Raw genomic sequence first — 24,747 nt, 5'->3', positions numbered from 1 at the left:
CTCTAAGACATAGTTGCTGAAACGAGAATGTCGTGAAATCACTGCTAACACCTTCCCCGGGCGCTCCCCTTCCCCATATTGGCGGGCCTACCAATAACGTCCGCGAAAATTCAATTCCCGTTGAGCTTCTGTTTCATACTCTGTCAGTTTAGCCCGAAATGCACCGTGCGCCTGGGTCCCGTCTCCCCGCACCATAGATTCCTCCAGGTTTTTCAATTCCCCTTCTAGGCGCCGAAGCGTGCGCTGTATGTCGCGTAACACCCCAAATCCCTTTGACATGCAAATCCCTCTAATCGTCACCTTAAAGGCCTCCCAGATCACCTCAACACTGTCCACTGAACCTTTAATTCTAACAAAAAAATCCTGGATCTCTTCCAGCAGTTCCGCAGAGAACACTGTATCCAGCAACATCGTGGGCTGCAATCTCCACCGGGGTCTGGGACATGTGTATCCCGGTGGTATGAGCGATACCCTAACCAGGCAGTGATCTGAATACGTTCTGGCCAAGTGTGTTACCTGTGTGACGCCGGGTCCTAGCCCCCTTGACAGGAGGCAGTAGTCTATTTTCGTCCACGTCCCACTGTAGGAGGTAAAATGCGTGCCCTCCCTGCCCTGTGGATGCAGATGTCTCCAGCCGTCCACCAGACCACCCTCCTCCAGAATCCCATGTAGAGCCACCCTGGCCCTGGTGTCATGGTGCAGCGCTGCGTTGGATCGATCCTGACACAGGTATAGCGCCACATTAAAGTCCCCTCCCCATATGATATGAGTGGATCCTATATTTAAGATTTGACTCCACAGGTGCGTGAAGAACTCTGGGCTATCTGAGTTTGGCCCGTAACAATTTGCGATGGTCACGGAATCCGTTCCTAGTCTGCCCCACATAACCACATATCTACCTTGTGTATCCGTGAGGGCTCCTATCTGCTCAAACGGTGTATGTTTCTTAACAAGTATTGCCGTCCCCCGAGCATAGGAGGAGTAGGAGGAGAACTGGCGGTGGCTCGCCCATCTACTCGCAAAGGTGGGGATTGTGCTCGGGGCCAGGTGTGTCTCCTGCAACAACGCTATCTGTACCTGCTGCCTGTCTAGGTATGCCAGCACCTGTCTCCTCTTCCTCGGATCCCCCAGCCCTCTAACATTCCAAGACAGAACATTAATCAATCGGTTATCCGCCTGTGCCATGAGGGTTCAATAACTGGGAATACCATGCCTGCAGTAAGTCGGTCCTGCCACTCAGAAATTGGCTACAACCCGCCTGCATAGAGCTTGCGAATTGTGTGCACAGACCCCTATGTAACATGACTTCCCCATCCCTCCCCTCCCCCACCCACTGAAGCATCCCTATCATGCCAGAAGGAACAGAACCCTCCCCCACCCCGTCCCTCAATCGCTTTCCCACCTAAGTCAACAGGACTAACGCACTCTCTCCACCCATTGGATAAGGCACATGGGAAAGCAATAAAGCTTGAACATAAAAACATAGGGTAATTCCCTGTGGGGTCCTATGCCTGGGTGGCACACGACTACCTCCCATCAGCCCAGTTCCAGCAGTGATATCCACTGGCCCTATGGCCGACGCCGAGGGCGGCTGGCGACCTGTACATATGGAACTCCGCTGTTGGCAATTATTCCAGCCATTGTCCCGCACTCCACCCTTTCCGACATCAATTCAAGCCACTCCTCTGCAACGCTCAGAGCCGGTCCATCGCCCAAGTCCAGAATCATACGGCAATGTCCCATCATTACCTTACTCAGCACGATCATTCCACCTCTGGCGACGATGATCTCCCATTGTGTTCTGGCGTTGTTGCCCCTTTTCGCTGCCATCTGGGCTGTTTGAGAAATTCTTCCACCTGATGCGGGGTAGTGAAAAACTTTTGAGTACCTTGGTGTGTGACGCGGAGGCGAGCCGGATACAGCAGTACATAGTCAATCCCAGCCTGCCGGAGCTTTTGCTTTACTCCCAAGAATCGACGGCGCTCCTCCTGCACGTGCTGGGTGAAATCCGGGAATATGGTGAATGTCACCCCATTATAGGTCAGTTGCTTCTTTTCTCTAGCAACTCGTAGAGCAACATCCCTATCCCTATAATTCAACAGGCGGGCGATGATTGGCCTAGGGATTCTGCCCGGTGGGGGCCGCGGGCCAAGGGATCGGTGGGCGCGTACCATGATAAACTGCGAGGATAGAGCTTCCTTCCCCACCACTGCCAACAGCAATTGTTCGATATAGTCTTCCAGTTTGCCCGTGTTGGTACTCTCCGGAATCCCAAGGACGCGCACATTATTTCTGCGACTACGCGCTTCAATGTCCTCATTCTTTGCCGCAATCACTTTCAGCAGCTTTTCGAGCTGTTCAGTAGTGTTTCGCACCTGTGTGGCAGAGTCTTCCACATCGGAGACACGCTGTTCTACCTCTGTCAGACGCGTCTCGTGACCCTCTAGTTTCCGAGCGATCACATCCATGCGAGTAGTCATCCCATCTATTTTGCCCGCAATGGCCGCAAACCCCTGCCGCATCTCCGTTAGGACCGTCTTTATGTCCTCCCCTGGGCCTGTCACCAGTCCCGACCCCGAGGGCTCCGGCTCTGGCACCGCCCTTACCTGTTGCTGTTTCGCCACTTTTTTGGCTTTGAAAGTTAGCCATTGCTGACGTGCGTCTGTTTTCCCCATCTCAGCGGGACCGATATAGGCGGTGGGAGCAGCATTTCTCACAGCTGTCTAATGTCTCACACTTTAAGCAAATACCCCCAGTCCTCAGAGCATCCAGGAGACCCCCGCCGGTTTCTCCAGCATCCCCAGAGCCACTCTGCGACTCGTCTCTGCGGAAGTGCACCTGGCGCTAGTTTCTGGGCGGCGTGTACCCTCTTACTTATGGGCCACCCTCAGATAATGCAACACTTCAGGCAGATGACGGCACCACCGGAGGACGCCGATCTCTCCTGCAGCCGCACCCCTCCAAGAGCCCTGAGTGTATGCAGGGGGGGATGTATCTCCACTTCCAGTCCGATCTGCTAGGCCCTCGACATGGGCCCACGCACAGGGGTCTATGTACTGCCAGCCGTGACCAACCACAAGTCAAGTTGTTGGTGACTCTACGGTGCCACACGCTATGTCCCTCGACGCATCCGAGCTCTCCGTCGCAGCCGCAGCGGGCACTCTTCCTCCCCTCCAGTCCCGCTCACCGTTGCCGGTAACGTGTCCGCGAGTTTCAATGCCGGCTCTGCCACTCGCTGACGCTCACCTTCTCAGCATATCATCCCCCAGCTCCAGGCGTCCTCACAGCAGGCAGCCCCACACCTCCGCTTCTACTCACTGTCTGGCGGGGAGTGCCTCCGGCTCGCCGGGCCCCGCCGCCGCTAGTGCTCAGGCAGCCGGTCCGTCCTGGAGTCCGCCCTGCATCCACCTCACCCGTGGATGTCTTCTGCCCAGGTCGCAAGAGAGCAGTCCCTGCACCGGGGCCGCCGACGCATAGACCAGCACAGGAACCCGGAGTATAGCAGGACGCGGCCCGGTGGTCACGTGCACCACCCGCTGCCCGCGTAGATTGCGGCGCCATCGCCCGGCTCCAGAAAGCCCTTCGCTTCCAGCCGCCGAGAGTTCAATCGGCTTCTCTCCAGCACACCGCAGCTGCCAGGCCACCTCCACGCACACCGGACGATGCCTCAACCCCAGGCATCCGTGGTCAGCAGGTTATAATTAAGGCTCCCTGTTTTCCGTTTTTACGGATTTTTACAGATAAATACAGACAGAAAACAATGTGTTTTCTGTCTGCATTTAGATTTAAAAATGGATAAATACAGAAAATCTGCTTCTTTTCAATGACTCTTCGTGAGGTCTTTCCTGAATTTAGCCCAACAGCTGAGCAGATGGACAGCGTGGGAAATTGAAAAACAGGATGACATTTCTTTAACTAACTGCACTTGTCAACTAACCTTTATGGTATAATGCTAATATTTGCCAGTGGATGGACTGTTATGTAATATTTGGTAACTTAAATAGCTAAATCACGACAGACATCAAAGTATGACTGCGCGTCTATCATTTAAATAAATATGGAAATGTACAGTTTTACAACTACATTTATACGCAAAACACGAAATAAATATGGATAAATACAGACGGAAATGTTAAAAAAATAAATACCATAAAACCGGGAGCCCTAGTTATAATGGATTTTCTCCAGCGGGAGCAGGATAACTGATGAATAATATCGCCAGCCTGTGGGAGCCTCATACGAAGGCGGCCATTCCACTCGTGCGCCACCTAGCGCCCCCTCAAAAGCACATAAGTTACACTTCAAATAAACAGTAAAGTAGCACGAAATACACGTTAGGCCCTAGGGGTGAGCCAAACCGGGAAACATCGTTTCCATCGCATTCAGTACACCGCGATGCTGTTACATCGCGGTCGTTACAACAAACGCGATGTAACCACGCGATGCCATTACAACGCAAGTCTTTACATCGACTTGCGCTAGATGGCGTGCTAACATTACAAATAGTGTAGTTTACTAGCCCAACACCTTCCCTACTGTTAAGTGGACTGGAGTTGGAATAGTAAATTACGCTTTTCTAATGTTAGCACGCCATCTAGCGCAAGTCGATGTAGAGACTTGCGTTGTAATGGCATAGCGTAGTAACAGCGCAGTCATTGTAACGACCGCAATGTAACTGCACGCGTTGTAATGACTCACGTTGTTACGTCATACATCCAGCCAAACCATATACTAAAATAGTGGTATAAGAACCACGACTTAACTAGACTCAAGGCCTGGAGCCTGTAGAATCACTGGGACCCCAAGGAACCACCCAAGGTAGTGACACAGGGAAACCACGGGGGCCGCGTGCAGTGTGAGAACACAGCCGCGAGCTCCCATTAGCTTCTATGGGGAAAGTCACGGTTAGATTTTTAAAGATCAAGGACACTTAGAAGTGGACTAGGAACCCACCCTTTTAGACTTAGAGGTGTTTAGGGGTAACACCCACGGGAGCACCGGAGTACTCGTGTTACCTCATCCAGGGAAACCGGGTGCATTGGTGTCAAATGGTGTGGGGTCGCGTCGTCGTTTTCAATGGCAGCCGTTTTCAATGGCAGCTTGCTGAAAAGTGCTGCTGCCGGGAAGATGCGAAGTGTCCGAAGTGATCCAAGCCTGGATCGGAGTTGTGAAGAACCTGAAAGCAGAGGGGACAGAGTCTGGGTCACTTGCCAGTGACCAGGGGCACGATAGACGAATGCCCACTGATGTCGGGTGTTTCAGGTAAAGAAGGTGAAGCTTGACTCTTCAGCCATGAGGACCAGAAGGCGTCGAGGACAACCAGGAGCTGGATTCGAGCTGTCCCATGAAGGATGTCGAGTGCTGCCGTGTTGGTGCCCGGATTGGACACAACAAGCCTTGGCAACAGCAACCCACGCAGAAAGGAGAAAAATGCTTCGGTGCAGACCAGCAAGGGCTGAGGGACTCACCACTTGGTAGGGAGGCAGGGCACGTCTAGAGCAATCAGGGAAGCCAAAGAAAAATCAAAGTTGCCTTCTCAGGGACCCACCAGTCGACGGACCAGGGATCGCGAAGGAGCCTCAAGAGGAAACACAAAATGGCGGCCCACGGGTCACTCGGGGTGACTGGGCCAACAATCTTCAGTGGATTCTCTACTTTAGGTGGGGGCTACAAGTGACCCCAAGCACGACTTCAAGAGACGTCGAGAAGTCAATGCACTTGCAAAAGTGCACGGTGACCAGGAGTTCCGCTTCCACGCTACTCACGAGTGCTGCGGGTCTCAGCTTTGCTGGGGACTTGGGTCATCCTCTGAGATGTCTGGAAATCCACTTCCTGGGCTGCAAATACTTTGGATTCCGGTGGGAGCTTCAGAGATGCAGACCTGAAAAATGCTTTGTTGGTGCCTGCCAAGCAGGGGAGTCACTCCTTGACCCCAAGGGAGATTTCTTCAGTCCTCTAATCTTGAGCAGAGCATCGAAGTTCCAGGATTCAGTTGCGGAGTTTCGTCCAGGGATATCTCAAGTCCTGTTGCCAGGGGTTCCTTACTTATACCTAAGAAAGGGGTTGGACTAACTCAGGGGACCCACCTATGAGAGGGTTTGGAAAGAGGGGTGGCTACACCCATTTCCTTTGTCCAGTTTGGCACCAGAGCAGGGGGTGGTAGCCCCTGAAACCGGTTTGAACTGGACTATGCACAGGGACACCAAATGTGTCCCCAGTGCAGAATTCATAGCACTCTTGGAGTGCTCCCACCCAGCCTCAATACACCAAAGCCTGTCTGGGAGGTGGTTACACCTCCCTGTGACAGGAAACCTATTGTCCAGGCCTCCCCTGCCAGAGTTTCGGTCAGCAGCAGGAGGCCAGACTCGTGTCTGTTGCTGCAGCACCGATTTTGTGATGCTAGGGCTCTGTTAAGCTGGTACCGGATATACCGGTGCTGTCACGTCTCTCCCTCTAGAAGGGAGCGATCATACTCCCACACCAGTCACTGGTGTGGGGATATGATTCCAAGAGATGTAGTGAACCTATATCTCTGTAAGGGGTGCATGCACTACCTTACCCAGGCTGCAGTATCAGACCAGTGGTGTCATTTTGGAGAGCTTCCCAGGGGTGGCATAATACATGCTTCAGCCCCTGGTAGGCCTCTGGGGTACCTATGCCCTGGGTACATAGTATACCATATACTAGGGACTTATAAGGGCACCCCAGAATCCAATCTGTGGCGTACCTAAGGTACAAGGAATCAATTTATGAGAGAAAGCAGAATGGCTGGGGACCTGAATAGCAGGTTCCCAGCCAAACTAAGTCAAAAACCATCAAAACACCAGGACAAAAGTGGGGGCAACCATGTAGTCAGATTCCACCTTCCTACATCACATTTATTTGAATTTGAGCTATTGGCATTGTAAATTAAAATGCCTTTTATTTATGTTTTGGGTTTTAAAACATAAAAAGGCATGAATATTTACAATACTAATAGCTGAAACTCTCGCAAATGCGAGACCTATTGCATTGTAACTGCTTGTCTATCTTATCAGTGAGACTGTGTCAAACTGTTCTCCTGCAGGAATGCTTTTATAAGTTAATATCTTTTCAGAGAGGGTTGGGAGGTGCCATGATGGGTTGGGAGATGGTAAACTAGGTGGGCTACAAACCCTGGTGGACCGTACGTGTTTCCCCAAGGTGTCATGTGGTTATATGCATCACGCTGCCAAGGGACTCGAGGGCCCATAGGTTTAATACACTGCTCAGGAACTCCATTTTCACCTGACAGTACCTGACATGCCCGTACAGTACCTGAGAATTGTGCTGAGGGGAGAACCACAGCGTCTCTTTACATTTTACGGAGATTGCAGTAAATGCCAGGATGGCATATTTATTAAAGCGCTATATGCCACCTAAGTGAGCCTTCATAGTGCTTTAGAACCTTGCTGGAGAATTTACATTGCTTACAACACAACTGGATAGTACCAGTTGCAATGAAACAAAGAATAAAAGGGATTAAAACGAGAAAGATGAATACATTAAAACAAGTAAATAAATGCCAGTACACAGTACTGCTCTAACAGCTCTCCAGTACCTAGGCTTCTTAGGGTGGGTTGAAATAGACCAATGACTTCACCTGTCAGACAAGTTAGAGAACAGTACTATGTCTCTGTATTTAAGTCTAATAAAAACAGAACAATCTTTAAAAATAAAATGGTGCTGTTTCCCATTTCGAAGCTCTGGCTATTCTGACTGGAATGAAAGCGGGACCACTGGGATTCGGTGGCACCATGTGATTGGCTGCCAGCTGTGACGTTAAGACTACCTCCCAGACAGCGGAAACGAGATTTTACCCAATATTAAAAGGAGTGAGTTCTCGAAGCAGCTTTTGCTGTTTTTACCCCAGACTTTCAGTCAGTCGAAAAGCTGCTGAATATAATGGGGCATATCAGCAACGAGGCGATATAAAATTATCGCCGCTTTTGCGTCCGTTGTCGGGCGAAAAGTGGCGATAATTTTATCGCTAAATTAGCAAGGTCACACTAACGCGTGAAACCTTGCTTTAGCGTGGGGATTTCTAACGCCCAGCTTTGCATCTCTAATGAGATGCAAAGTGGGCGTTCCTGACCTGACATGATAGGAGAAATGTCGCTAAGCGACATTTCTCCTATCATCAAGCCCCACGCGATGAAGCATAGCGTCAGGAAAAGTAGCGATAACACCTGTTATCGCTACTTTCCTAACACCTGCTTCAGGACTGACTTAGCTATGATATCCTATGGAAGGAGGATATTATGGCTAAATTTGTGAGTCCCTATCAACAAGCTAACGTGAGATTATCGCTGGGTTTCCAGCGATAATCTCACGTTAGCCAGTTAGCGTGAGGATTTTTATCGCTATTGAGATAAGCGTTGCTAATAGCTCAGCGATAAAAATCCACGCTAGCCGGCGATATTTATCCTAGCGCTAAGTGCGCTTTGCGATAATTATCGCCGGTTGTTGTTGACATGCCCCTATGTTTTTTGCACACCGCTTTAATACACCTAGGTCATGCACACGCTTTATAAAACTCTCAATAAATAAATACACTTTTCTTGCCACAAAATTAAAGATCCGGATCCCAAGTCCACCGATCAATTTCTGCTTTTTAAGAGAAAATCAGATTTCCCTTTTGAATTGCGTTCCAATTCTGCTTGCTTTTCGCTTAGAAAAAATACAGACTTTTCTTTATAACCAATAAAGGTCTCTTCCTTGATTTACCAGTTACAGGCTGTCGTATTATCCTCTACAGTGCCTTGAAGCCATGAGCATACATGCGCTTTACAAACTCTAATGCCATAACAGCATAACAGCCATATGCAGTTGAATAATCAGATAAGGGAGTCAGAGCATAAAACTGGGGTGCAATCGAGAATTTAGGAGTTTGGCCAAGTAAAGTAACACAGCGGACAGCGTCTTAGAGGCGTCATGGCACTATTCCACACAGCAACGGCCATCAATGATTTTGCCACCCGTGTAAATAAGGAGAAAACTAACACTTGTTTCTCTATTTTTGCACATTTTGTGGAGTACTTTTAATGAACTACATAATCAATCACTGATATTATATCTGATTTAACGAAACTCCTACAGTATTGTAGTTGCATTTGCGTAGCGCTTTATACCGCTGGTGAAGCGAAAGGCACATTTGCAGAGATGGTTGCTCCATACATGATTTCCTTCCACTCTTGATTTCTGTTACTAGTTGTTTGAGAAACACATGACATGGCTGCTGTCACCTCTACAGGTTGGAAGCAACCTGGGGATGCATGCAGCGGTCTTACAGGCAAACTAGGCCCGCAAGGATGTGATATAAACCTCCAGAGAGTGCACACACCGCCAGTACCCCAAGCCTAGCCGTAACCCTCTCTTGTAGGACAAGGGTAGGAAACAGATAGAAGAAAGGGCACTGGTGTTTTGTTCCAAGAATTCCTGGAATGTTCGAAATAAATTAAAAGCTTTAAAACAAACTGGGAGAGGCCCAGAATGACACCAAATATGGAGCGCCCAACAAGGGGAGCTGCAGTTTTATGTAGTAAATCCCTTTCATTTCAAAGATGCCGTAAAGCCGGTCGGAGTCAGAAGGGACATGTGTGTAACTGTTTGTTTAGTGTCAACAGGCGGAGGGGGCGAGGCCACGAGCACCCTTCACTCCATTCTGTTTACAGCAAGCACCCAGGACTACAGGAAACATTCAATCCACGTCACGGAGGTCCTTGCTCGGGTGTGGACTGGGGGAGGACGCACAGCTGTTTCCGTTTAGAGAAAACGTGAGCAGCCTGCGCTTTGCCCAGTTTGTGAAACTCTAGGTAACAGCCCCCTCTCAAGCCGGCCATCAAACGTACGAAGAACAGAAATCACACGCACAACGAGGCCTATTTGCAAGGTAACCCAAACAATGTGCGGTGAAAATGACGCTAGAGTGGATAACTCCAATAAACACCAAAAGTTTGCTTGTGAAGTTCCACGTGAAATGTTGACCTTGGGTCGTGTTACCAAATAAATAACTACAATGCTCTTTCCTGGATGAGCTAACATTTGCCAATGGCGAGAGGCTATGGATACTGTGCAAGAAAAAACAAGCGCGCGCACCTCGTGCGGCAGCAGGGAGAGAGGAGGGGGCCTACACGATTCACTTGCGGGAGCGAGCGGCTGGAGCCACGATAATTGATAACATATGGCGCCAGCCGCTCGCTCCCGCAAGTGAATCGCCAGACGTGCACGCTTTGCCATTGAAGGCAATGGAACGTGTGCACGTTTTTGGCTGAAATGCCGAAGCGATTTCTAAAGGTCTTTTGCCTACGCAGCGCACGTGCGCTGCGTAGGCGAGACCTAAAAAGTGGGTGGACAATGAACACAACCAGAAAATCTAACAAAATTGAGGGAGGCTTTATGTGCTATCGGCGAACGTGGGCTGCAGTTCTTCAGGACCGATTTCTGTGCAGATTGCCCAGGACTGGCCACCTTCCTCCATGGAAATACGATACATATCAACAAATGGCCCAGTGTTGTGGGGAGACTTTAAGCCTGTCTGGTGTTGAAGCCTTCCGCGCCAAGCATGGTGGGACTTGTAGTTTCAATCCATCCACTGCACATGTGGCCTACAAGTCTCGGGTTGCACATGGAGTTGGTTCAAAATCCCGGTCAGGCTCAAAGTCTGTAACTTCCTTCAATACCTCTATGACATTCTGCAAACGTGGAAGTGTGTTAGCCCTACCCATGAGAATTTCACTGAATATATAGCTGCACAAACAAAATGCCCGCACCATCTCTATGTCACTGTGCATGGCAAAGTAATGCATGCCAGAGCAGGAAAGACTACGTGGATATGTCCCCACCCACCTCATGCTCACACTGAGCCATATGGCAGTACAGCCCCTTGGATTTTCCGTTTTTAAAAGTGCAATTACTACGAGTATAAGCCTATTTCTCATTTTATCTGCACCAGACGTAAATCAACTAGCATTTTCCTTATATATTTTGTAAGGTGCTGACTTGTGATGAGGCCACTTCATAGCGCTATTCATCTGTTTGGCTATGGCGCCTTACAGACTTGTAGTCTAAAGCATCCACTGAATTGATGTAAGATTGCCACGACGGTCTCGGGTTCAAATGTGTGCGGGTCCACTCTGCCTTTCATCTTTCTGAGATAGATTAAAGAGCTGTCAGGAATATAATTGCATGTTCAGACAGCAAACCCCTGGGGGATGTACATTTTGAATTAAATGACTTTTATTGAGATTCTGTCTAGAACAACCAAGGGGCATATCAGCAACAACCGGCGATAATTATCGCTAAGCGCACTTAGCGCTAGGATTAATTATCGCTGGCTAACGTAGATTTTTATCGCTGAGATAGCGTGCTATTAGCAACGCTTATCTCAAAAGCGATAAAAATCCTAGCGCTAACTGCCTAACGTGAGATTATCACTGGAAACCCAGCGATAATCTCACGCAATGTGGCGTTAGCTTGTTGATACGGCCTCACAAACTTAGCCATGATATCCACCTTCCATAGGATATCATGGCTAAGTCAGTCCTGAAGCAGGCGTAAGGAAAGTAGCGATAACAGGGGTTATCGCTACTTTTCTTGCCGCTATGCTTCATAGCGTGGGGCTTGATGATAGGAGAAATGTCGCTTAGCGACATTTCTCCTGTCATGTTAGGGCAGGAATGGCCACTTTGAATCTTATTAGAGATGCATAGCTGGGCGTTAAGATTTCGTGCGCTAAAGCAAGGTTTCACGCGTTAGCGTGACCTTGCTAATTAGGCGATAAAATTATCGCCGCTTTTCGGACAAAAACGGCCGCAAAAGCGGCGATAATTTCCGATTGCCGCCTTGTAGATATGCCCCAAAGTTCCATGCGATGTTTACAACACAGGCGGACTTCCCTTCGCATACTGTTAAGTGGGCTGGCATTATGCGACTGAACATTAAGTAAAATGTTAGAGGATATTTCTCGACCAGCTGCTAGCCATGAGTGAGAGCAGACCATTCTAAGATCAATGATCCGCGACAATGCGAGGAGGGAGGGGGAGAAGGGAGGGGGGAGTGAGAGCGGAGAGCATGGTGGAGGAAACAATGAAACCATTAACAGCGCGGCGCTTGTAAAAGGGCACCCTGCTGATTATGTATGCATGTGTGTGTGTGTGATGCTCGACCTAAAAGAAAGTAGTCCCCAAAATAATATATAAACACTCATAGTGTAGGGAAACTGTAGTTGGTCGGTGCTGCTTCCTACAAAAACGGAAGTGACATATCGGATTAACAGCCAAAAGTAAGCAAGATAAGAAGAGCAATGCCAGAATCAACCAATGGCAAGAGACAGGAGAAATTACCCTACATATTGGGCCCGATTCACAGAACTAACTTAAGACAAAATCCTAAACTTACTACCATTTTGGTATTCACAAAAGGCACTTACTCATTTTGGTATTCACAGAAGTTAGGAGTCCTAACTTTAGGACTCCCAAATGCCTTCTGTGAATACCGAAAGTCTTAAAATTAGGATTTTTCTCAGTTTAGGAGTAGTAAAGTTAGGAGTCCTAAATGCCACTTTAGTCAAAACTCCTGTGGTGGAATCCCTAAAGTTGCCTTAAAATGTTTGATCATTGTTACTGATCTTACTTGCTAAATATGCATCACTGTAATAATTATAATAATAATTCTTGTTTGTAAAGCGCGAACCCCTTAATGAGCGCTGGGGGCCGTCAGAGAGATTTGGGGCCTCATTTACGAAGCCCTATCAGCACATTTGCGCTGCCGCAACATCACTTTTTTGATGTTTCGGTGGCGCAATGTGCCACTGGCATATTTATAAGGCTACGTAAAGCCACGTTACGTGGCTTTTCATAGCCTTATACATATGTGCCCCTTCCACGCAGAAAACTGCATAAAAGAAGCATTCCATGGGTGTTGCTGGGGGCGTTCCCCACAACATCCATGGCTTTTTGACACTGCCCCAGATTTACGAGAAATCGTAACTCTGAGGCAGCCTCAAAATCGTATGCCTCCCCAGTGGAGGCGTAAGGGAGGCACAACGAGGAGAAATATCTGTGTGTCTCCTCATTTTTCCTCTTTCTATATGTGCATTCTGCAGCACACATAGATAGAGAAAAAGACCTCTTGTAAATGTTTTTTTGCAGGAAGGCGTCCCTTCCTGCACAAAACTAATAATCACCACAACTCAAGCACCCTTGCACCATGGTGCAACGGTGCCTGCATTGACGCACGGCAGCCCATAGTGCGCCAGCGCAGAGGAAAAGGACAGGAATGCACCGGATCTACTAGATACGGCGCATTCCTGCCCTTTTCTTTTGCCATAGGGCAGTGCAGCAGCAAGGCCTGCTGGTCTGCCCTACGTCAAAAAACCCATAAAGGAGACCCTAAGTGAGCTATTGCCCAGCATCACATGATGCTGAGCTGCATCACTGCAGAATACTATTCCTCAAAACTCCTTGTGGAAAACCTGTCCATCCTGCCTCACCCTGTAAAATGGTGATTTACAGTTTTATTAATTTATGACTTAACTTGCCTCAAAAGCCATCATTTGTCGCACATGTTCAACAAAACTCCTGAAGGAAGCATATACTATAATTAAAAATGCAAAGGATAATACATTATCTGCTTTGAATTCACATTAATACAGCAGAATGTTTATAACAATGTTAAGGCAATATAACCTGCTCGGAAACTGTTGATGTTGTTATTACAGGGGCCAGGCCCCCCATAGCAGATATTCCTGGCTGAGGGCCTGCTAAGGAGTATTAATACAACTGTTAACAAAGAAGAGACACTGAAATCCCCACTAAGCAGCACAGGCACGTGGATATAACCAAATAAAGAAAGAAAAAAACCCTTCTCGCAGTGAGTGAGTCACTGGCATTAACCATGTCAGGGGGAAGACACTGAGTGGCATATGTACAAGGGGATAGGGCCACCGTAATGTCACTTTTTAATACGTTCCGGTGGCGCAATGCTCTGCACCATATTTACAAAGCGGTGTTAAGCCACTTTTCATGGCTTAATGCTGCTTTGTAAATATGATACCCTTTCACGCAGGTATCTGCTTGAATTGGGCGTGCAATGGGTGTTGCTATGGGCATTTCACGGCAACACCCATTGTGGCATATTCACAATGAAGTGACGGAGCGTGGTGTTAGCCTTGTTGGCTTAATGACACGCTCCGCCAGTTTAGAAATGCATGGCTGCGCTGTATTTACAAGAATAGGGTGCAGTCCTGCGTTTCACCCTTCGCTGGCGCTAATAGCAGCTGCCTAGCACCAACGCGGACACGCTGTGTAAGGGTGCCTGCGTTGCAGGGGAAGATTGTTTATGTGCAAGAAGATGTCCCTTCCTGCACATAAACAATCACCAATGGCGTTGTGTAACTTCTATATGTGCTGCAGAATGCAGCACACATAGAAGTTGCAATGTATCATTTTTTTTTAAAGATGGTTTATGAGCAGGAAGGGACACCTTCCTGCTCATAAACAATCAATGGTGTTTTGCTGTTTGCTGTTTCTGTCTGTGCTGCATAATAAACAGCAAATTCGAGGAGCAATAAAGCATTTCTCCTCGTTTCGCCAGGGTAAAACCAGGTTTTTTGGGGGGTTAATTTTGGTGCTGCTCCATATTTATGCCACCCTTGTAAATACGGGGCAGCGTCAAAATCAATGGGTGCTGCGGTGAAACACCCACTGCAAAACCCATGGCCCTCCCCTTTCACACTAATTATAGCGTGAAAGGGTACCTTATTTACAAGGCAGCTTTAAGAAACATTGGGGGGTATATTTACAATCCCCTATCGCCACCACACTTTTACTGACATCGTGGTGGCAATAGGGGCTACACCTTATTTACAAGGCAGCATTAAGCGGAAGGAGCTGATGCCGAGACATGGTTGCGTGACCTACTGCCAACAGATGCACTCTCCCCATTCTTTGTTGTGGAGCGGGCCCATCGAGCACCGTTAAGCCGCTCACGCCAAGGATCAGGTCCTAGACCTTTTCTATTCCGCCTCCTACAGGGATTGTGATGCTGTCCTGATCAAGGTAAGCGAGCTGGGGGAGGTGAAAGGGGATAACGCCATAGTTATTTTCTTCCCTGACTATGCCACAGGAGTGCAGGGGCAGAGGGGCTCGTCTCTAGTGCTTAAGCCATGCCTCCGAGAGTTGGACATCAAATACTCCCTACTGTACCTGTAAAGGCTGCGAGTGATCTCCGATGTTGACACGCAAATCATTGACGAGGCTGAACAGGTCTGGACCAGGCTGCAATGCACTTGTTGCCAGGTGCTGCGGACAGGGAGTTAAGGGTCTGCGCAACAAGCTGTCATTCATGGAGCCAGTCGTTCTGTGAGGCATAGGAGGAACAGGCGTCCCCGCCACAACTACAAGTCACCCCCAATCTGCAGCAAGTTATCCACGAGTGGCGGAAGGAGATGCCTGCGGAGCAGACGATGCACAATCACACTCAGAGACAGGATCCCAACATTTCCCCTGAACGCTCCCCCAGCGCCATGGGCTCCAGTGCGAAGTGGTCATCCTGTGCGGAGTCCGTGCAGGCCCCGGATGTGACTCCTCATTCGACAGAAAACCTAATTTAATGTTGACTGGTTGTGCGTCTCTCTTCTGCAGTTCCTGGTCTCCAGCTTCCTGTTGCAGAAGTTCCGGTCTGCCAAGGTCAGCACTTAAAGGGGATCAGGTCCAGTTGTCACCCAAAGGGAATGTAGCAGTTGTTCTGGTGAGCGATGCATGTCGGGAATGGTGGTGGTGGTATCCTTGGTGCTCCTAGCTGCAATGGTAGGAGGTCCATGGTGTTGTTGACCTTGCCAAGGATGAATTGTGAGAGTTCTTCTATTATCCAAGGACCTAATTTATGAGGCCCTATGTCTTGGGTACTGCTCAGTTACATGATGTTGTCTAATGAAAATCGCATTACGTATGATTCATTGATTCAAGCAATAATTCATGAGTATCCTTGCTCACTTGAGGGTACGTTCATTATTGTCATTCAGTATTTGGTTTCCAATTACCAATGCTTATTGCTCATGTGTCAATCAGTATTTGGTTTGCAATTGCCAATGGTTGTAGTTCATGTAATGACTAAGCACCATGTGGAACTCGTGCCAACAGTTTTAATCAAGATACGTGCAGCAGCCTTCAACTGTCACAGTTAGAAAAGTGCAATTCATCATTAGCCTAATGGTCAATGTGCCACCATGCAAACATGTGCCATCTAATTTGGTTTTAGGATTGCTCCTTCTCAACGTGTGGCTCAACTGACAGGAAAACATGTGTACATCTCCGTCTATTTAAAGCTGCACTGTGCTTCTAGTTACTGCTTGGCTTCGTTGTTCCTGACTTCTACTCACCTGACTCCAGGAGGCTAAGCAGCCCTTCCTTCCGGATCCCCTGGGCCCCTGCAGACCAGCCTCTGTTGTTCTCTTCAGCATTTATGGAATTCCCTGTAGCTCCTGGAAAAGAAGAGCGTGACAGGAAGGTGCAGGTAAGAGCCGTGGGGCGGTGGGACCGGGTGAGGGGGGATTTCGATGGACGATGACGAGGGAAAATAATTCTATATTTAATTATTTATTTATTTAATTTTCCCTCATCATAGTCCGTCAAAATCACCCCCTCACCCGACCCCACCGCTCTTACCTGTATGGGTTGAAGCTGTTAAAAAGGCACCAGCACAGGGGGAAAGGCAGGAACATTACAGGCCCTTTAATCTGTCCGTGCCTACAAAGAATGAATGTGACCTTATATAATGTAACTGGTGATCCAGTGGCGTAACGAAAATTGAGGGGGCCCCCCTGCAAAGTACATGGAGGGAGCCCCCTCATTCTCCACATCAGTCAAGAGCTCTCAGGCCAGCGACCCGCCATATTGCAGGGGCTCACCCCAGCCATTAAAAAAGGATTCTGGTTCCTCCATTGGTCACATCCGCCCTTTAATTGGGCGATTTACATATATCAGTAAATACTGTTGCTGCGCCCTCCAGCAAAGTGACATAACACTGCCTTCAGCCGGCCCACCAAACACATCCTCTTACTTGATGACCCACCTTCAAGCTAAGCCCGCTCAGTTAACAACCTCCAGACACAGACCACTGTCTTCCTGCCTGCTACTAACTCATCCATTAACTCTACTCTCACCCCTACGAAACCCGCAGTTATGCTTTTCCGCCCGCCAAAAACCACCCCTCGGATGTCACTGCAAACTCATGACTACTGCCCACTGCTCCCCTGTCCACCACCGACAGAAAGACTGATGGCCGGTTCCCATCTAACCAGTGCCTACCAGTAAAGACAGAGCCTTTCAGCTGCTGCCATCCCCAATGCCACGGTAGTAGTTTAAAACATGTTAAACAATCTCTTCAACTGGCCACCCCACAACAGTTCTTCCTGCTAGCCTCTACGGCACCAAAGCCGTTCCTGCTACTTTTCATCCTCTGCATGATGCGCACAATAATATTAAATGTACAAAGGGTCCGATTTTTGTTTCTTCACGCCAACATTAATTTACATTATGTACCCCACTAAAACATGCCTCCTGTCAAATGCAAACCTGATGCCAACTGTAGCACCTATCAGCAAGTACCCCAAGGGCAAACAATAGAGAGAATGTGCGATTCATCTAATTAAACCTACAGTGACAACGTAGCATTTCCCTACCCACTGTCAGCCCTGCGAAGTCTGCAACCGCACAGTATCCATCAATACCGGCAACGTCTAAAGCGCATTTCCTCTTCCTTTCAATGGCAGCTCCTGATACATATACCCATGACTTCTGGGCGCATCTATCACAGACCACAGCATTCTTTGTCTCCCTAAGACTAACCAAATGCTGCGGTGAACGCTTCTCTTCCCCCTCCCTTACTAATGACTAATGGAGGATAAAGAAAAAAATATATAGTATTTTCTGATGCAAATAGCGTATCAAGCACTTGCTGCTCACAGTCCTCCTCAGATCCATACGTATCAATATTCTGCTATCGCACCTTCCTTTCAACCCTATAATTATCTGGAGATGTTTTTTATCCCTTCAGTGAACTGGGAAAAGCAATACATTGCACGAAAACAAATCCCTTTAAAACCTTCGCTACTTATAAAGGCTTGCAAAGCACTTACTTGTTTTACTAACTGTCGTAAAGCAAACAGGTAACTCATTCTAGGATTGGAGTTACTGCTTAGAAGTGTGGAAGTTAATACTGAGAGGTAGGATGATTTTTTCCATGTCTGCCAGACACTTGTTCTTCCCTGCATGCGCACACACTGCAACAATACAATTTAGCTTAACAAATTGTTCAGAAATGTACCGGAAGGTAAAGAAACAGTCCATATTATTTTTACAAAGAAAAATAGACTTTATACCGCATGACATAAAAACCTTAGTGTGCACAGCTTGTCAAATTCAACCCTGCCAAGTACCACGCATCTGGCGTTAGACTAACACACTTAAGTGTGGTGCTCCATAGCACCGCACTGAAATGCAAAATCACGCATAACAGGCATCGCGCCTCCTCGGGTACCAGTGCTGCTAATCAATGCTGGTGTAGTATTATTTCCATGTGGCCGCCGTCTGTTTTCTGGTGCTTCCCCTGTCTCCTAAACGTGATGCCGTAAATTTCATTTTGCAGTACAGCTGTGTGGTAGTCCTGTAATGAATGTCCCTTTTCTATGCCCACAACATTTTCCCGTATGTCCATAAAGACAGGGCTTGCGGGGATTTGTTGCAGGCGTGTGCCATGCATCGGCAGCCCTACGATGTCAGCCGTTTCGAGTGAGACATATGCAAGGACTGGTTCCTGACGGAAGCAAGGGGTTTGAAAAGGGCACTGGAGATCTGGAGTGGGTGATGTGACCCGGGATAACCTCCACCTCCCTGCGGGGAACGATGTGCAAAAACGGCACCTCTGCATGGAGGAGCCAGGATCTAAGATTCCAACACGATGACACCCCAGCGCTGAAGTGCCTGTTTTCATTGCTGTTTTGTTGTTGGGGGAACAAAAATAACGATGAATAAGTATTAAAGGAATAACATGCGGGAGTCTGTTTCCAGGCTGATTCCTACTTGTTTTCTTCGAAACTTTCACATGGCAGTAATAGCTACTTTCAGCAGAAGACATACCGGAATGAAAAACACAAACTTTAATCGTGAAGGTCCCGTAACTCCTGTGATCTAGGTGTATTGGTAACTCTTACGGGTGTCAGAGCGTAGATTTCTTCAGATGCAAGATAGATATATAGCTGCACTGATTAGGGGTGTTACATTGAGTAATTGCTAAATGAGCGACAATTGTTTCCGAAAGCGTTACTGTACCCAGGTGACATTGTATTGAAACCGAACAATACACTCTCGAAGTGCATAGACAGAAAATCCCCTCCCCTTATTGCCATGAATTATTGCTTCTCAGAGGGTTAGCGCCTCCAGTCATCTCTCGTTGTTCCACCTGTTTTTGTAGTCAGTCACCTCGCAGCCATCCAACGCCTGTTGGCCCTCCTGCGGTCCTTAATGCTCCTCTTTAGACTAGAGTCCATCAAGAGGCATGCTCTAACAGTCTACTATATTGCCTCATCCAGCCTCTCAAGTTCGGGCCTCTGCCTGCTGGTCGCAGGCCCGTGAGGCCCAATTTACACACACACAGAAGAGGCTTCAGGTCCCCCTCCGTCCAGCAGATGTTGTATTAATGCACCTACGGACCTTGCTCCACAGACGAGCTGATTGCGCTGAGGGTCTAGGTGCCTACCGTTGCGCAGGGAGCTGTGGCCTAACTCTAGTCTGGGAGCATCAGAGGCACCACTGCACATACTGCTTCAGGCTCGGATCTCCCCTCCTCTCACGCTCCTGGCTAAATGGACGAAACTCTGCAGACCAGGGCAGTCTATACCACATAGTCCTAAAACATGTTAGATCCCAGTTGCACCCTACCTCAGACAGAAGATCACTGAGGAGGCACTAGAGGGTAAGTCACTGGATCTTACTGTGATTTTAGCATCCCAGAAACTGACTGATTACGAATAGATGAAAGCAGCTCTTTTTGGAAGGTTTAATCTGGGCTAGAGATTAGCATTTAAAAAAATCTTTGCAGCATTTCTACACGGAGTAACCAGACATTATGGGAGGACTGATTGGACCTTGAATGAACTGCCACTTTTAAAGTGCTGGAGTAAGTGTAACCTCGCGCAGGAAAACCTCTGATGTCTGCAGAAAACATCCTAAATATTTATTTTGTAGAGTTACATTAACATGTAGCTGATGGAAAACTGCTTGGAGCTTGCAAGATTGCAAAGACACCTGGCAGGCCGGTCACCATGAGGGTGCAGAGGAATACACCTCTATTTGAGCACATTTTCACATTGATTCCCTCATAGAAGCCACGGTTTCAGATTGGTAAGTGTGACGTTTTCCTAATTTAACTTTTTAATAATGGGTGACATTCACGCAGTCTGACTCTGCCCAGTTTTCAGTAGCCTGCTGTTAGCGCACTTTAGTTCAGTGACTTTCTTAGAGTTTCTAGTTGCTCAAATTGGCCTAATTTCTAATATTTATGTTTCCCCCCTCTTCATTGTTTGATTTTGCTCACGAGTCACTCATAGTCGTTGAAATGTCACTCCTAATTACACTGAAATTATGAAAAGGTCACACATCGCAATCTGAAAGCTTTGCAGCTCTGCTAAGTCTACCAAACACAGCACATTTGAACATCTCTTAATTCTGTGCAACACAATTCAACTATAAATAATGTAACCCTACAACATTCCATACCACATAATTACAATCCTAAAAATTAAAAAACACATATTCCCACTTCACTCCATACCACATAATTCCACATCACATAATAACATTCCACACAACTTAATACCACTCCAAACAATATAATTACACTCCACACAACATAATTCAACTATACATAATTCTACTTCAACCTATATAATTATACATCACACAGCAAATGCATATATTGCAAAACCATATATTGCAAATGCTTGTTTACTTTTCAATGCGCCCCAGTAGATCCAGTTCCTGGAACTGCAAACCTTCTCCTGCCAGCTATGTGCTGCCTCATCCCTTCTCCGAAGCTATGCCCTGTGGAGAATTCTCACTCTGAGGGCCCCCACGCCCATCCTTTTTCTGGGCCTGGCTCTGACTGAAGAGAAACAATGTAACTTGTTCAATTTCCTCCTTCATGACTCACTCTCTTGCTCTCTCACACACACACACACACACACACACTCTCTCTCTCACCGCACGTTTGACTGTTATCAGCACGCAGGTTGTTTAAACTGACGAGGAGCATATAAACATAATTCTGACATACATATCGTAGCATAATAAGGAACCATTACAAAATGGCGGACCGAATCTAGACACCCTAGTAGAGGGACTCGTCCCGCTTGTCCTTCCTCTAATACATAAATATGACGTCTATGTAACACACTGCCATCCATTGACGCATACTGTCACGAGGGATTTGACTCTAGACGGAGCACGACAGAGGAGCAAACTCTGTAAATGAGAAGGCCTATGATAATTTCATGTTAATTAGCATTCTATCCATTACCTTTATATACATGCTAACAGCCAATGTTATAATAAGACCCTCACTATCCTACTAGTATCTAGACTGTCTCCGATAGCTGTACCCTATTAATTTGTTTAAAACTGACCAAGGAGCATATAAACATAACTATAACATACATTTTGTAGTGTAATAAGGAACTATTTCAAAATGGTGGACAAATTCCAGACACCCCATTAGAGGGACTCGTCCCCTTCCTCTAACGCTGGGCCTCTATGAGTAAATTGTGGGCAAGAGCAGTATGCCGCAATCCCTGCGAGAGGGTATGATAACACTTTTGTACATGAAGAAGGGAGAGAGAGAAGACCTCAAGAACTGGAGGCCCATCTCTCTCCTCAATGCGGTCTACAGAATTCTCCCGAAGGTGATGGCCAACCGCCTAAAGAAGGTAATAGCAGAGATAGTCCACCCAGACCAGACTTGTGGGATACTGGGTCGGCAAATCGTGGACAGCCTGGCCCAGGTCCGGGACACGATCGAGTATGTCAAGAGCCGCAAGGTTACGACGGCCTTGGTCAGCCAGGATCAGGAAAAGGCTTTCAACCGTGTTTCCCATGAGTTCATGGACCGGGCGCTCAGAGGACTGGAGCTGGGAGACCTCTTCTGTGACGTGGTGACCACAATGTATAGCGATATGTCTAGCACGGCGTTAGATAACGGATGGAAAATCGACCCCTTCCCCATCCGGTCAGGCGTCAGGCAAGGATGTCGGCTCTCCCCACGTCTGTCAATCTGTGTGAATGGACTACTCGCCGAACACACCAAACAGAACAGGAACATCAGAGGAGTGATAGCCCCAGGAAGCAACTGAAAGGGCGCAGTGAAGTGTTCCCTCTACAAGGATGACATCTCAGTCTTCTGTGCGGACGAACCATCTGTAAGAGAACTGGAGAGGACTTGTATCGAGTTTGGAAAGGCGTCAGGAGCGAAGATCAACAGCGGCAAGTTGGAAACTCTACTCTTCGGGCACTGGACCCCCACCCGAGAACCACTGCAATTCCCCATCAAAGTAGGACTTCCTGAAGATCCTTGGAGTCTGGTTTGGGCGGAGAAAGTGCAGCGGAGAAGACATGGGAAATGAGACTGGCGATGACAAGGCAGAAGTTGGGACTCTGGAGCCTCAGGAAGCTGATGATCGAAGGGAAGTCTTTGGTCCTGCGGAACGAGACCCTGTCGATGCTCCAGTACATTGCCCAAGTGTGGCCTTTGCAGTCCCCGCATGGCCAAGGCCATCACGAGAATGATCTTCTACTTCATCTGGAGCTCAAAGATGAGCAGGGTGAAGAGAGCGGTGATGTTCAAGACCCACGTCAAGAGAGGTAAGGGAGTTCCAGACATCACCACCATTCTGAGGGGAATCTTTGTGTGCCATTGCATGAGGAGCACCATGAGGACCGAAGACCGGAGCCACGCCGGCTTTCTGATGGCACGATTCTTCCTGTTGCCAACATGGAGGCATCCCGGATGGGCAGAGCGGATGAGAGCCGTTCCGTACAACTGGGAGATTCCTTGGCTCTACAAGGAAGTGGAGAAGTATGTGAAGGAGTTTGGGCTGGAGGCTGCCGCCCCCGCCACATGGGCCCCGTAGCTTGTCCAATGCTAGATACGAGCAAAGGACATTTGCGAACTGATCAGCGCCCTCCCCTCTGCCACAGTGGACCACATGTGGGGAAACGTCACATCCATGAGCCTGACCAACCACAAAGACATCGCCTGGATGGCCATCCAAGGAGGACTTCCCGTGAGAACATTCATGCAAGCAAGAGGACTCAACCGATACAAGTCCTGCCCAAGAGGGTGCAGTGCTGATGAGACTTCATACTATCTCTTTTGGGAGTGCGCGTACGCACAGGACCTGCTGATGACCCTAGACATGGAGCATATAACCTGGATACCTATGTCCTGCATCATCACAGACTCTGTGATGTACGTTTTGTTCCCACGGACACACGCAATGAGGGCCCTCCAGAACTGCTGGAGGCTCCTGTGCTGTTTTAAAGATGTTCTCCTATTTTCCAGAAACCGCCTGGTAGTAGGGATGAAGGAGACATTGACCCTGGTGTGCCGTAAAATGATCCACAGCGTCCTGCGCGACTACGCAGTACTGAACTGAACAGATTAGATGAAGACAGCGGAGATGAAACCTGAGGACCTAAAGGGGTACCCTTTTACCCTCACATGAGGGGGGCCTGGAAGGTTCAGGCAATGAAGACGACTACGAGGACAGCTGAGGACCCATGGGGTCCACCTGCTCTTACCTGGGGCAGGGGAGCCCGAAAGGGCCACTAACCTGTTTTTTTGTCCTTTTTTCCCCATGCCCAGGAACCGGTCGGTGACAGAGGAGAGGAGAAGGCGGATGAAGACAGGAGGAGTAAATGTAGGTATTTACTGTATGTATTTGACTAACATGCCCTTTTTCCTTCACAGGTAAAAGGTCAATGGGATAGCTTGCGCACTTGTTGTCAAGTTTGTTACCAACGACTTATGATTAAATAAGGCTTTGTGGAAGGTGACGATTGACGTATCTGAACCAGAAACTAAGACTTAACAAGAGTTTGAAGAAAAGAAAACACATAAATATGATGCCCACATAACATGCTGCTAACTTTAACCAACGGCGCATACTGTCACAAGGGATTTGACCCTGGACGCTACACCACAGATGAGCAAACTGTGTAAGTAGGAAAGCCTACGATAATTTTATGCTAACCAGAAATCTATCCGTCACCTCTACATACGCTAACAGCTGATGTTATAAAAAGACCCTCACGACCCTACTAGTATCTCGACTGTCTCCGATATCTGTACCCTATGAACTCTATGTACAGTTGTCCTTTCTGGAAATATACACCAATAAATCAAATGCAAAACGGTGTCCCTTCCCACATCTCTATAAGTCTGACCAACCCAATCCAGCCGGGTCTTCACCGCAATCCTTTAACTTTCAAAACTTTTTTGATTTTAGTATTACATACTGAATACCATGTTAGCCTTCGAGGTGCCCTCTTTAAAATACAAATTATATGGCCCACAGAGCTGTGCTGTCTCGATAAGTATACATTTACATCTCAAAAAGATATTGTGCCCCTCACCTCATCCTTAATCTTTATAAGTCTGACCGACCCGATCCAGCCG

The sequence above is a fragment of the Triturus cristatus genome, chromosome 4_2 (genome assembly GCF_964204655.1).
Source record: "Triturus cristatus chromosome 4_2, aTriCri1.1, whole genome shotgun sequence".
Lineage (NCBI taxonomy): Eukaryota > Metazoa > Chordata > Amphibia > Caudata > Salamandridae > Triturus > Triturus cristatus.
Note: the sequence above shows the minus strand (reverse complement) of the source record.